Genomic DNA, 15,010 nt, shown 5'->3' on the forward strand with positions numbered 1-15,010 from the left:
GAGAAAGAAAGAGAGTGCATGAATAGAGGTGGGAGGAGGGGGAGAAGAGCAGAGAGAGAGGGACAAGCAGACTCTGCTGAGTGTGGGGCTCTATCCCATGACCCTGAGGCCATGACCTGAGTCAAAACCAAGAGTCAGGGCAGCCCAGGTGGCGCAGCGGTTTAGCGCCGCCTGCAGCCCAGAGCCTGATCCTGGAGACCTGGGATCGAGTCCCACGTTGGGTTCCCTGCATGGTGCCTGCTTCTCCCTCTGCCTGGGTCTCTGCCCCCCCCCCTCTCTCTGTGTGTGTCTCTATGAATAAATAAATAAAAAATCTTAAAAACAAAAACAAAGTCACTCAACTGACTGAGCCACCCAGGCACCACCCAAAACATTTTTACTGATAAAGGTATTCAACAAAAAAGTTTAGAGCCCACCCATGCTCCTCTGGTTGTATAGATGAGGGCCACTGAGGGCAGAGGAGTAAAGGCATGTTCTCAGGGTCTGGCTGTGAGCTAGTTCTGGGGTACCACATGGCCACTGGGAAGCAGGTGTCCAGGGCTTTTTAACTGCACAGGGTTTTGTTGTTGTTACTAAGGATATAGTTATAGCACCTTCCAGCTATTTATTATGCATCATGGAAACAGCTTAGATGGTTTTCTCTCCCCTGTAGTTTAACTATATCTGTAAAAAAAAATTTGGGGTGGCAATGCCAAGGCCCAGATTGGGTTCAGGAAATGTTAGTTACCTCAAGAATGTTAGCCTCTAGTACTAACACTTGTACACTCATAACCCATACACTCATTATATTTAATTCATGTCTATTAAAGATTTTGAGTGTTAATCCTATAACTGTCTTAGTAAGTAGTTTGTATTCTAGAACCTAATAAAATTGAGTTCCTTTAGAAAGATCCCACTCACCAGATATTTAGAACTATTGCCTTTGTCGGGGTTGTAAGTGATGAAGCTGCTCTTCCTGCAGCTGGGAAAGGAAGAGAAAATTTTACTGGAGCTCAGAAAGTGCTGGGCCTCAGGCCAGGAGGTTGTCTGGTGCAAGCTGGAAGGAAGGTAAGAAGGGGAGCTATGGGGGAGAAGAGCACAGAGAGAGAGGAAGGGGGGGTGGGGGAGGAGAGGAGAGGTGGGGCAAGGCAGAGTCTCAGGAGAGCTAGAGAAGGTCAGAAAAGTAGCAGGAAGGAGAAGGCATGGGTGGGAGTGGTGGTGAGGAGAACCCTGGGGAGGAAGGGCCATGGGTTCACTACACCCTCTGCTTCTATTAAATCCAATGTTGAAAATCAGATCACGTGTGATGCTTCTAACGTGAATTTTTCATTACAGTGTTGGGAGGGAAGAAGGAAGCGGACAGCTGGGAAAGCACCAATAGTGGCCATGTGGGGATGGGAGCCTCCTCCCTCTCTAGGACATGTGGGGCCTAGGCCTGTTTCTGTGCTGGGGTCCCCCAGAAACTCTGGCCTCCTCTCGCAAGCACCTTCCTTTAACCCCAGACGACCCCACTCTATCTGTAGGGCACGTGGCAGCTAGGGCCAGAAAGTGGGTGGGTGGTCACCAAACGTCCTTTGCTGGGGTCTCAGAAAGGACACCCTGGCTGTGTCCTCCACATCCTGCCTTGGCATTGTTGATGAGGACACGGGGTTCCAAAGGCAAAGGAGAAAGGAGTAAGCTACAGCGCCCAATACCACATACTTCACTGCTCTTTGCTTGAGAACTGGGTATAAGGAAAATAGCTCAGGAGCCCCACCGAGCTGTCAAAAAGATCCCCTTCTGAGCCCGAGAGATCATCACAAGGAAGAGAAAAGGTTTGCTTGGATGGGAAGGGCAGCTCTCGTGCCCAGTGCTCCCTTCCTTTATCAATGCACTGCTGCACTTCATTCATCCAACTAAGATTACTTAGGTTGCCTCACCTTGAGCCTGGCTCTGCTCTAGCTACTGTGTCTTCAGCCCCGAGCTTGTGCCTTCTGTTGGGTGACACAGATGATAAACAAGCCAGCAAACATGCTCTTTCAGGTTATCCTAAGTGGGGTGGTAGAGAAACCCTAATCGCATATTTTATCTGGCTCCTGTCCTGGTTATAGCCTCCTGGACCGGAAAACACAGCCAGCTGGCCCAGCTGAGGCACCCAGCCCCAGGTCACCTATTGTCTGCTGGAACTGGGGTGAAAACCCAACCTATGCCTGCTTTCTGCTCCTCCCACCGCCCACCACATGCACCCCCCCCCCCTCGGCCTTGGATATCCTGCCCTGGGAAGTTCCTTGTGGAGTAAATAAATTTGGTTAAGTTCACAGAGAAAGTCAAAAGGGAATGGTTGGCCACATTCAGTACAGTCCTGATTTTTTCCGGGTTGACTTGCGTTTGACCTCTCTCTTGTCTGACTGTAGGAAGGCCCAGAGGCATGGCTGGGGCACACGGGGATCCAGGTGGGCACAGAGGTCCCCGGCCTGGAACTCCACATGCAGCTCCCCTCCCGCACAGGGGGGCCCTCCCCTGGGCCTGGGGTTTAATCTCCTCCGCACCACCCCTGGGCCTGCTAGTGTGTGGTCTGTCACACTGATGGACCTCAGCAGCTGGAAATACTGAGAAGGGAAGGGGGGGACCTCGAGCATAAAACCCTGGCACTTCTCAAAACAAAATGAATGACTCCAGCTTTTAATCAGTTTAGGGCTGAGGCAGGAGAATCGTGTTTGCTTTTCCACAGACAAAGCTCTTTTTAGGTTTCTGCTTTCAGAGGAATCTTCGACTGTTCTTTATGCAAATGGCCTCAGCAGCCTGGGCAGGAGGTGCTGGGGCTCAGAGAGGCCTGGGGGGGGGGGGAGGGGGCAAACACCAGACCCTCTGGGTACAGGATGGCGATTTGGCCTTTATCAACTGGACCTCTCTTGTCTGCAGTGGACCTTGGTGGGGGTTCTGGTTACCACCCCAACCCGACTCTGGCTCTCAGAAGCCAAAACCACAGCTTTTGGGACTGTGGCTTGCACAGCCTTAAGCGTTGATGGGTGGGCTTCTTCAGAAATGGGCCTTCAAATTTAAGTTTTAAAAATCAATTTCTATGGTAAGACAGTGAAGGGAGCTTGCTATTTATAGGACCCTCGTTGTGAAAGAATATATTTGCAAAGGAAAGACTACTGTCCCATCCTCTGTCCCCTAGCAGTTGCCTGGACCAGATTTTTACTTACCAGGATAGCCTCAAATCTAGAATCATCCTAAAAGTGACATAGTATAAAGTACTCAAGGCTAAGCTATGTCTCTGGCCTAGGGTTGAGAGATTTGGCCAATTAAAATACAGGACAGTTAATTGAATTTGAATTTCAGATAAACAGTGAATAGATTTTTAGTACAAGTATGTCCCATGCAATAAATCAGGGCTATGTGGTATTTGGGACATACTTACCACCAAAATAATGATTCATCTGACATTCAAATTTTAACAGGGTATCCTGTGTTTTTCTGGCAACCCTGCTCTGGCCCTCTTTCATTGGAACCCCTGAAGATTCTCTTCTCTCTTGGTTTCTTCTATATCGTCCTCTTTTTTGCCCTGGAATGCTTTGGGGACTTAGGTCTCCTGGGGCCCTGTCATCCTTCTACTTTTTTGTCCACTTAGAATCCCCTCACATTTCAGTGTGGGGTTTCTCATCTGCTCCCCCTCACTCATCCCTACTTCTGGGTGCTGGGTTTGTCAAGATTCAGCCATGGGTTCTGAGAACTAAAGCCAATGATGGTGTTATCTGCAATTTAGAAACCCTGGTACCATGTTGTAGGCGCTGCCAGTGGCTCAACCAGTATTAATCCACTTAGCTCTCATAACGAGATTCTGAGGAAGGCACTTTTTAAAAAAAGTCTTTTATTTATTCATTTGACAGAGAGAGAGAGAGATAGAGAGAGCACAAACAAGGGGAGGAACAGGCAAAGGAGAGGGAGAAGCAGGCTCTCCACTGAGCAGGGAGCCAGACTCGTGGCTTGATTCCAGGACCCCAGGATCACGACCTGAGCCAAAGGCTCAGCTTAACTGACTGAACCACCCAGGCAACCAAAGGCCCTTGTTTGTGTGGTAAAATATATAGAACATAAAAATTACCATTTTAACCATTTTTAGGTGTACGATTGGGCGTTAAGCATATTCACATTGTCATATAACCATCATCATAATTTATTTCCAAAACTCTTTATCTTTCCAAATGAAAACTCCATAACTATCAAACACTAAGTCCGCATTTCCCCACCCTCCAGCTCCTGGCAACCCCATTCTACTTTCTGTGCCTGTGAATCTGACTGCTCTAGGTATCTCATCTAAGTGGAATCTTGCAATCTCTGCCCTCTGTGTTAGGCTTATTTTACTTAGCACAGTGTCTTCAAGCTCTATCTAAGTGGTATCATGTGTCCGAATCTCCTTCCTTTTTAAGACTGAAAAATGTTCCATTATATGCTTATACCACATTTTATTTATCTATTCATCTGATGATGGACATTTGGGTTGTTTCCACCTTTTGGCTGTTATGAATAAGTCTGCTGTGAACATTGGTGTACAAATATCTGTTCGAGTCTCTGCTTTCAGTTCTTTTGGGTACATATTCAGAAGTGGAATGGCTGGGTCATATGGTAATTCTATGACATTTTTGCTTTTTGAGGAAGTGCCAAATTGTTTTCCACAGCAGCCTCTCCATATTCTATCCCTATGCAATGCACAAGGGTTCTAATTTCTCCATATGCTTGTCAACACTTCTTTTCTTTTTTTTTTTTTTGTTTTGTTTTTTAATAATAGCCATCCTAATGGGTATGAACAAGGAAGGCACTTTAAAAAAAGATTTTATTTTATTATTTATTTGTTTATTTTTTAAAGTTCTTTTTTTTTAGATTTATTTATTTATTCATAAGAAACACACACACACACACACAGAGGCAGAGACATAGGCAGAAGGAGAAGCAGGGGGATCCCTGGGTGGCGCTGCGGTTTGGCGCCTGCCTTTGGCCCAGGGCGCGATCCTGGAGACCCGGGATCGAATCCCACATCGGGCTCCCGGTGCATGGAGCCTGCTTCTCCCTCTGCCTGAGTCTCTGCCTCTCTCTCTCTCTCTCTCTGTGACTATCATAAATAAATAAAAATTAAAAAAAAAAAAAAAAAAAGGAGAAGCAGGCTCCCTGCAGAGAGCCCAATGTGGGACTAGAGTCAGGATCCTGGGATCATGCCCTAAGCTGAAGGCAGACACCCAACCGCTGAGCCACCCAGGGTCCCAAAAGATTTTATTTATTTATTTATTTATTTATTTATTTATTTATTTATGAGAGAGAGAGAGAGAGAGAGGAGGTACATGAGTGGCAGAGACGAGCAGAGGGAACAGGACAAGCAGACTCTGTGCTGATTACAGAGCCCAACATGGGATTTGAAAGCTTGAGATCATGACCCTGAGATCATGACCTGAGCTGAAATCAAGAGTGGAGGCTTAACCAACAGAGCCACCACCAAGGCACCCTGACAAGGGCACTTTTAATTACTATTTCACAAATGAGAAAACTGACACCCAGAGAGGTAGAGTGACTTGTCCATGGTCAGCCAGCAAGTCCCAGAGATGGAATTTGAATCATGGTCTGCCTAACTCCCAAATTGGAACTCTTAACTATTATGTTAAGTTTCCTGCCTCTAATACGTGCATCCGAATGCAAGTTTTTCTGTCTTTGCACAGATGTCTAATTGTGCAAGACATCTGGTAAAGACACAAATGTACGAATGAAATATATCCAACAACTTTTACATGTTCTTATTAAAGATACACCTCTCTCGTGGGAAAATAGCAATACCGAATAATCTGCATTTCATCCTATTTAATTTTAAAATAATCTATTCATTTTGGCTCCCCCCTAGTCCTTTACCTCAATGTCATCTGGCCTTTTTTTTTTTTTTTAAGATTTTATTTATTATTTGAGAGGGAGCGAGAGTGAGAGAGCACAAGCAGGGGTGGGGACAGAGGGAGAGGGAGAGGGAGAAACAGCCTAACATGGGACTCTATCCTAGGATGGAGCATCATGACCCTAGCTGAAGGCAGGTGCTTAACCAACCGAGCCACCCAGGTGCCCCCATCTGGCCATTTTTTTATTAATAAATTTATTTTTTATTGGTGTTCAATTTACTAACATACAGAATAACACCCAGTGCTCATCACGTCAAGTGCCCCCCTCAGTGCCCGTCACCCATTCACCCCCACCCCCCGCCCTCCTCCCCTTCCACCACCCCTAGTTCGTTTCCCAGAGTTAGGAGTCTTTATGTTCTGTCTCCCTTTCTGATATTTCCCACACATTTCTTCTCCCTTCCCTTATATTCCCTTTCACTATTATTTATATTCCTCAAATGAATGAGAACATACACTGTTTGTCCTTCTCCGATTGACTTACTTCACTCAGCATAATACCCTCCAGTTCCATCCACATCGAAGCAAATGGTGGGTATTTGTCATTTCTAATGGCTGAGTAATATTCCATTGTATACATAAACCACATCTTCTTTATCCATTCATCTTTCGATGGACACCGAGGCTCCTTCCACAGTTTGGCTACTGTGGACATTGCTGCTATAAACATCGGGGTGCAGGTGTCCCGGCGTTTCATTGCATCTGAATCTTTGGGATAAATCCCCCATCTGGCCATTTAAATGGCTGAACTAACAAGCGTGATTGAGCATGGATTTTTACCTTGTGGGGGGAGAATAGAGAAGCCAGGAAAGAAGCTGTGAGTTCCAACCTCAAGATGTCTGTGGTCTGACTGGTCAGAGAGCTGTGGCTGTCTGCTTCATCTAGCAGCACAGACACAGGACCCCAGGAGGCAGCAGACTGTCGGGAAGACAAAATTCAGAAGGGGTAGGCTGATGGCAGTGCCCCTGTGGACAGTCAGGGGTGTGCTTGGCCGAGGGCCGCCTGTCTCTTTGGCTGCTGCAAAGCCTGGTAGGCCTTCATGTAGGAGCCCAGAGGGAGGGGCGCTGTGTTGCCCTACCTCTCAGACTCACACTGTTCCCGAATACCACTTTGTCCAGTGGCCATAGCCCTCCAGCCACACCATTAACCTTGAACCAAGGTCCCATGGAGACCACTTGGCTTCTGCCTCTGATGCCCGTTGAGCCCTTAGACTGTGTCATAGGAACAGTCCCATCTAGTCACCCAGCTCTAACTGGCCAGTGGCAAAGGCATGGGCTGTGGGGTTAGACATGCTCAGGTTTGGAAATGACTCTGCCACTGACATTCATTTAACCCCAGGATAGTGCCTGAGCCTCCCTGCACTCATTTTCCCGATCTGAAAGATGGGAACCATATTGGGGACCATAAGCTTGTCATGAAGATGAAATGAGGTGTGTTTATAAAGTGCTCCATGTGTTGTAAATGCTCAATAAATACTAGCCATGAAAATACGTATGTGTGTAGGGCTTGTGGGAAAAAGCCACAGGCTTTATGTTTATATCTTGCTGTGTTGGTTACATTGCCTCTGTGAGAGGCAGTCGGTTGACGTGTTGGACAGGAGAGAGGGTGGTCTAGGTGAGGATGGTCTGAACTCGGGGAGGTGTGCCTCATGGAGTGGTGCTCACTGAATGTTTGCAGAATGAACATCTCCGATGGGCTGGGGGTTCCTGACATGGGGCTGTGGGAGTGAGGGGCATGGAAGCGTTCAGGTTGGTGTGCAGTGAGAAGGGAGAGGGGACTGGATTGGATCTTTCCTTTTTCCATTTTAAACACTTTCCTCTTATCACAGATACAAAGTTCATTGTAGAAAAAAATAGAAAATACAGATAACCAGGGGTCCTTGGACAGGAGAATGGTGTGATGGGGGAGGCTCAGTGGCTTGTTTTCTGGAAACACATTGCAGCTTGGGAAAATCAGATGGCAATGTGATCACTGCGAAGCTGCAGGACAGCAGCAGGGTGGGGGGAGGGGATCTGAGCCCACAGGGCCAGGTGTCTGGAGGTGTTGTGGGTGGTGCCTTGGGCATGGGTGCCAGGTGGATCTTTGGGTGGTGAGGAGATCTTGTACTCTATGACAAGTGGGTGAGGTGCATGGGCTGAGACAGTAGTCGGAGAGTCACCAAAGCACAAGTTGGCACAGAGGCTGTCACAGCCAACAAACCCCCAGGACAGGGACCAAATAGTGGGAAGACCAGCAGAAGGCCTGGAGTTAGTGGCTCTTCAGTTAAAGAAGAGGTAGGAGGGAATCCGAGGGGAAATGGAGTGTGTGGGAATGGAATGGGCTCACTAATACTGATCTCCAAAGATAGCCACATCCGAGTCGCAAACCTGTGAATATGTTGCTTTATATGGGTAAAGGCGACTTTGCAGATGTGATTAAATAAATATCTTGAGAAAAAAAATAAATATCTTGAGATGAGAGATTCCTCTGGATTATCCGGGTGGGATCCCTGCATAAGGGGCTTAATAAGAAGGAGGAAGGAGGTTCAGATCAGGGAGAGATTGGAAGATGCTATGCTGCCAGCGTGCCAGACGGAGGAAGGAGGCCCAAGCCGAGGAATGCAGGCAGCCTCCAGAGAAAGGCGAGGCAGCACACTCTTCCCTAGATCTCCTGAAGGAATGCAGCCCTGAGGATACTTTGGTTTTTAGCTCACTGAGATGACTTTTGGATTTCTGAACTTCATAATTGTCAGGTAGTAAATCTGGGTTGTGGTTAAGTACTACGGTCATTGGTTACAGCAGCAATAGGGAAGGTCCAGGGAGGGACCTAACATACCAAAGAGTGCACAGGCGTGGTGTAAGGCTCCTGTTAGACCCCTGGCACGCATGTCTTAGTGCAGTCTGGGTTCTGGAGGGCACACCCGAGGCTGTGCTGCACATGCCTTCACTTGCTGGAAATAGATGCAAGACTCCAGCGCAGGTCTCCCCCTGTCTCCCCACTGTGCATCAGGTATCCCTTGGTGCTTGCGACCTTCCCACGTGGGAGAGTTACATCTGCCTCTTTGATGTCTCTCCATGGCTGATAGTGAGCAAGCTGCTGGGATATCTAGTGCCAGCCTTGAAGAAGAGGGTAAGTTCTAGGTGTCTGCATGGGCCTGTGTGCTGCAAGTCCCCGAGTGTCTCCCTGGGAGGTGGCCCACACTGCAGCAGGGTGGCTCACGGACAGGGCATGACTGAGTCCCTTCCGCAGCCAGAGGGAAGGGCCACACTAGCTAAGCTGGTGAAGGAATCCTCTAAGGTGGGAGGCAGAGCCTGGCGGGGGGGCTGAAACCTCCGGTCTGGAGGCTGTGGCAGGTACTGAAATGCCTCCAGGGATGGTGCCTGTCTTCCACCTCCAGGACTAAGTGCACCTCGCTGGGGCCTGAGGCCCCATATGCCAGCTCTTCGTGGTCCTAACTCACTGTTGTAGCCACCCCCTGGGTGTGTGCAGCTCCAGGAGGGCAGTGTGTCAGAAAGGCCCCAGCCTGTCACTGCCCAGAAGCAGAACCGGCCCCTCTCTCTCCCCAGTGACCAGATTCCTCTAAAAGAGCCAAGCTTACAGCACAAGAAAGGGCTTGTACACTTTCTCCCAGGATACCTTCGGACCCTTCATTTACATGACCAAAGAGACTCAAGTAGCTTCTCCAAAATAAGGCCATCTGCTGGAGGCAAGTTCCTGCCCCAGCCTGCAGCCAAAGGTAGTTGGCAAGTTATCTTGCTAAAGAAGATGAAAAACACAGAGCATTCTACTTCAGCCCATGGTTTCATTCATTCTCCCAGCAACTCTGCAAAGATCTTGCTAGTTCTCTTGGGTGGTGGTGGGAATGGCCAGAGAGGCCCGGATTGGAATCCTAGCCCTCGATCTCAATGCCCAGGGCTGATCCATTGCCCCAGGATGTTTCTTAAATGAGATCAGACTGTCCATTTGCCACCCCTGGGAGCCCATTCCAACTTTTTGTCAAATGAATAAAGCATTCCTGATGGTTTTAGACAGCTTCTTATTCTAATGACCCCTAAAGGCATTATTTTTTCTAAGCTGCAATCTGCCATCATGAACTAGTCTCCTCGCTGTTTGTCCTGCTTGGATCAGCCCACATTTCTCATTCTGTGTAGATAGCACCCGGGTTCCGGTAGAGCAAGAATAGCCCTCCCAGTGATGTTTGGAGCCGCAGCTGCACGGCTCTATCGTGATGTGGTTTCACCCTGCGTCCTGGTTTCAGTTTGCTCCATGGCAGATTCTGAGACAAGGAATTTTGGTCAAGTAGTTTATTTGGAGGTGATCCAAGGAAGCACGGTAAGGGAATGTGGAAGTGCACCAGGGGAGAGAGAAATACCAACTAATGGTTCATTAATGAGAGGGTCACTGCTGTGGGCGGCTGGGGCTTAATCCTGGGGTGGGGGGGACCCACTGAGAGACTGAGGAACACACCTCAGAATTGTCTTGCTGGGAGGTAAGGAAGTTGAGTAATGTGCCCACTAATTCTGGTTCTCCATCAGGTAAGTGTTGCTCCTGGGAGTATTACCTTCCAAGGTACTTCTGGCTGCCCTCTGCATAGGATGAACAGGCACTTGTAGTCAGAGGAAGTTCTCAGGCAGAAAGAAGAGGCACCTGAGGTTAGCAGGCTGCATGGTGACTTGTGGCCTGAAAGGATGTGGGTGGAACATGCAGAGTACCTGCTTCAAGTTGTGTCAGTGGTGCCACTTCTCCCAAATCCACTAGATTTGTTGTGTTACTATTATCTAGGGGACATAGGACCCAGTCTTAGTTTAGTTTAGTTTTTAGGATTTTATTTATTTATTTGAAAGAGAGAGAGAGCACAAGTAGGCAGAGTGGCAGGCAGAGGGAGGGAGAAGCTGAGCTGGGAGCCCAATGCAGGGCTCTATCCCAGGACTCTGGGATCATGACCTACGCTGAAGGCAGACACTTAACTGACTGAGCCACCCAGGTGCCCCTCACCTTTTAGCTGATTTTTAAAAGCACTTGCATCTTTTGTAAAGCATCAATATTTCTTGGCTTTTATTCTTTTTTCAGATGTCTTCCAAAAAACAAAGATGAAATTTACCCATTTTTTTCAACATAGAAAAAAATTCATTTGATCTTGCACTTATGATATGGGTGCCCTGGAACCCTTTTATAAATGTAAGATACATTACAAGATCTTAGTGATCCTACTTTTTTCCTGTGTCTTGAAACATTTATTTTGTCCTGCTAGGAATTATTTCATCATTACTCACCATTTATTCCCAACTATGCTGAAAAAGACTAAAATAAGAAAACTGAAGAACGGGGGACTTACCTAGAAGGATGAAGCAGTAGTGTCATTGGTCATTGGCTATTTATCATCCTTCAGTTTTCTTAATTTGTTGCCTAAAGTATTATTTCTTTTTTCAAGAAGATATAAAAGAACTTATAGATACCATCTTTGTTTTTTTTTTTTTTTAAAGATTTTATTTATTTATTCATGATAGTCACACAGAGAGAGAGAGAGAGAAAGAGGCAGACACAGGCAGAGGGAGAAGCAGGCTCCATGCACCGGGAGCCTGATGCGGGATTCGATCCCAGGTCTCCAGGATCGCGCCCTGGGCCAAAGACAGGCACCAAACCGCCGCGCCACCCAGGGATCCCTAGATACCATCTTTGTGATCTACTTTTAATCTCATTGCATACAACTGAAAATTCTGGGTTTTTAATTTTCTACCTTTAGTGGTAAAGAGAAGTAAATTGATAACAAGTTTTCACAATTATTACATAAATCGGAAGATGAATGCAAAGAGGCAGTAGCATTCTAGAATATAAGCAAATGATGATGGTGACATTGATTATGTAAGAGAAATCTTAGTCTATGATTCTTTGGATGATGATATCTTAGTGTATTTTCCTCCAGCTAATTATCAATGAATTAAGAATATATATATATTTTTTTAGGATTTATTTTAGAAAGAGAGAGAGAGAGAGAGAGACAGTGTGTGTGTGTGTGTGTGTGTGTGTGTGTGTGAAGGGGGGACAGGTGAGGAGTAGAGGGAGAGGAAGACAGAGAATCTCAGGTAGACTCCTTGTTGAGCATGGAGCCTGACATGGGGCTGGATCTCATGACCCTGAGATCATGACCTGACCTGAAATCAATAGTCAGAGTCTTACCTGACTGAGCCACCCAGGCGCCCCAAGAATATGTTTTCAAGGACAAAAAGGAAATATGCTATTTTCATTCAGTGAATCACTCAACAAGATGAACTTGATTTCACAATATTTTATGGGAAGAGCCTGAACCTTCCTATTTTGTCAAAAAGATTGACAATACTTTGGATTTTTTGAGCACCAACATTTACTTGAGGTGGTTTGTGAGTAGACAAGTGTTGAAGGCCATGTATGTGTAAAGAGGAAATAGATAAGGCAGAAATGAAAATATTAGATTGAAGATTTTAGATTGTGTTTGTAAATCTGGAAATGAAAATGTTTTGTAGTTATGGAACAAAGAAGATGGCCATACTTTCTTCAATGAAATCATGTGTCACCAAAAAAATAAAAACTAAAAAAAAAAATTTAAAAGCATGAGCCAACAAAACTTTCAAAAGTATTGTGTTTTGATGATGCAAATGCAAACAGGAGAACCATTAAGGCATGATGAGCTAGATCACTTAGAGATACAGTTGAAATCCAGAATCAGTATTTACAAGATGAATATGTTACAAGTTCATGGCATTTGGTGTATGGATGTTTTCAGTCAAATTTATTTATTTCAGGTATGTTATTTTTAAAACAAGGGAAATGGGAAATAAATTTTTGTGCTTGTTATATTTAAGGTTTTATTTTATTTTATTTATTCATGAGAGACACAGAGAGAGGGAGAGAGACATAGGCAGAGGGAGAAGCAGGCTCCCTGTGGGGAGTATGATATGGGACTTGATCCTAGGACCCAGGATCATGATCCCAGGCAAAGACAGATGCTCAACCACTGAGCCACCCAGGTGTCCCTATATTTAAGTTCTTTTTTTTTAATATTTGATTTATTTATTCATGAGAGACAGAGAGAGAGAGAGAGAGAGAGAGAGAGAGGCAGAGACACAGACAGAGGGAGAAGCAGGCTCCATGCAGGGAGCCTGACGTGGGATTCGATCCTGAGTCTCCAGGATCACACCCTGGGCTGAAGGTGGCGCTAAACCACCGAGCCACCGGGTCTGCCCTATATTTAAGTTCTTATTCACATTTCTAACAAAGTTGTTTTTAGCTTTATATGCGGTAACCAGTCTTCAAGTTGGCTCCTACTGATCCCTGCCTCCTAGTGGTCACACCCCTGTATCGTCCCTTCCCACCTTGTGGCAGGATTGATCTGTGTGAATCATAGAATATGGAAGAAGTGATGGTATGTCACCTGAGTTAGGTTATAAAAGATGGCAGCTTCCATCTTGGGCTCTTGTTCCAATCACTTGCTCTGGGGGAAGCCAGCTAACCTGCTGTGAGGACCCATGTGGAGAAGGAACATATCCTGTCAACAACCAGTGAGGGACGGAAGCTTGCTACCAACCATGAAAGTCAGCTAGAAAGTGGGTCTTCTAGTCCCAGGTGACTATAGTTCTGGCTAATAGGTTCACTATAACCAGAACTGGCTACATAATCCATGGGGTCCAGTGCAAAATGAAAATGGGGGAAGGGCTCCCTGATAAAAAATTACTAAAAACTTCAAAACAGCAGCAGCACACTATTAGGTCAAGAATGGGACTTTTCAGGCAGCCTGGGTGGCTCAGCGGTTTAGCGCCTGCCTTCCGCCGGGGGCATGACCCTGGAGGCCCTGATCGAGTCCCACGTCAGGCTCCCTGCATGGAGCCTGCTTCTCCCTCTGCCTGTGTCTCTGCCTCTCTCTCTCTCTCTCTCTCTCTCTCTGTCTTTCGTGAATGGATGAATAAAATCTTAAAAAAAAAAAAAAAAGAATGGGACTTTTCATGACTACACAGGTTGCATGCCTGTGACTCTAGCCCTGACTGCCACCTCATGAAAGACCCTGAACCGGAACCACCCAGCTGAGCCACTCCCAGATTTCTGATACTCAGCAGCTGTGAGATAACGTTCCTTGTTTAAGTTTGGGGAGTAATTTTTAGGTAGCAATAGCTAACTAGTACACTATCCCTTTACTCACACTTCTGTAAATTATTTGTAAGTTGACTTGGAAATATAAAAACATTAAATGTGTCCATCAGACCCAGATGGGAATAGTGATAATTATTTTTCCTGGGCTATTGAGAGTTAAAGAGTTAAGAATGATCCAGTTGCAAACTTAGTTCCACGTTCTCTCTTGCCTTGGCGACTTTGCACGTGCTGTTCACTATGCTCAGAACATTCTCCCCCTTCTCTTTGTCCAGCTTAAACTAGACTTCCTTTAGATCTCAACTTTTCTCAAGAAAATTGACCCTCCATATTAAGTTAGATACTTTTTTTTAAAAAAGAATTTATTTATTCATTTGAGAGAGAGAGAGCAAGAGTGGGAGATGGGGAGGAGAGGGAGAAGTAGACTCTGCACTGAGCAGGGAGACCAACAAGGGCTCAATCCCCAGACCCTGGGATCATGACCTGAGCCAAAGGCAGATGCTTAACTGACTGAGCCACCCAGACGCCCCGTTAGACACTCTTTATAGTAACTCTCCAAATTCCCTGTACCTCTGCAGAACTGTGGACAATTGGAATTTGTGAATAAATTGTTTCTAATTAGTTGCTTAATGTCTGTCTTTCTACTAAACTCTAAGCTCCGTGAGGTCAGTCACTTTCTTTGTCCTCATTGTACATCCAGTGCCTGGTGCAATACTTGGCACACTGTAGGGATATGATAAAATTTGTTTGATTAAGTTTTTTGGCTCTGTGCCAATGGATTAGGACTATATGGTGATAATTTGAAATGAACTCTTAAACCCCAATTTAAACAAGGACCTTGTAACAACGCTTCCTCTGGACACCCCCCAAGCATGGTGGTTATGGGTTTGAAGACATTGGAAAGGATCTTTGGCTCATGGGCTCCAGTATAAAAAAGCAGAGAACAATAAAACAGGTAAATGAAAGATAACGTAGGTGAGTGGGGAAAAACTCATACATGTGGAAATAAGAGTAACCTTCAA

Source organism: Canis lupus, chromosome 9 (assembly GCF_048164855.1).
Source record: "Canis lupus baileyi chromosome 9, mCanLup2.hap1, whole genome shotgun sequence".
In the NCBI taxonomy this organism is placed as follows: Eukaryota; Metazoa; Chordata; class Mammalia; order Carnivora; family Canidae; genus Canis; species Canis lupus.